The following is a 676-nucleotide window of genomic DNA, read 5'->3' on the forward strand; positions in this document are numbered from 1 at the left end:
ATGGCAGCAGCACTGGAGTTGAAGGAGAAGATGTTTAGTGTGCATGCAGTGTCTTGCTGTTTTTTTTTTATTTTTTCTGGTGTCTCCTCTGTCTTGTGTCTCCTTGTATACGATCGCCCCGACCTCCTCGATGCTGTCTCCTGTCTCCTCGAGCTGTCTCTTTGGGCTGTTGTCTCCCGCACATTCAGACCCAGAAGGGGAATACCTTATTTCACGCTGCTGCAGGTCTGCTGCTGCTGCTGCTCCTGCTGCTGGTGGTATTGCTGCTGCTGCTGCTGGTGTTGGTATTGCTGTTGCTGTTGCTGCTGCTGCTGCTGCTGCTGGTGTTGGAATTGCTGTGCTGCTGGTGGTATTGCTGTTGCTGCTGTTGCTGCTGTTGGTATTGCTGTCGCTGCTCTTGCTGTTGCTGCTGCTGCTGCTGGTGGTATTGCTGTTGCTGCTGCTGCTGCTGTTGGTATTGCTGTTGCTGCTGTTGCTGTTGCTGCTGCTGCTGTTCCTGCTGCTGCTGTTGCTGCTGTCGTTGATTTTCTTCTTTTGCTGTTGTATGTTTCTTGTCTTGTCTCTGCCGTATTCGCGTTGTCTCTGTCTCCTGCTGCTTCGCGGGTCGTATATATATATATATATATATATATATATATATATATATATATATATATATATATATATATATATCTGC

Source organism: Eimeria mitis, genomic scaffold, assembly GCF_000499745.2.
Source record: "Eimeria mitis Houghton genomic scaffold, Emh_scaff1957, whole genome shotgun sequence".
Lineage (NCBI taxonomy): Eukaryota > Apicomplexa > Conoidasida > Eucoccidiorida > Eimeriidae > Eimeria > Eimeria mitis.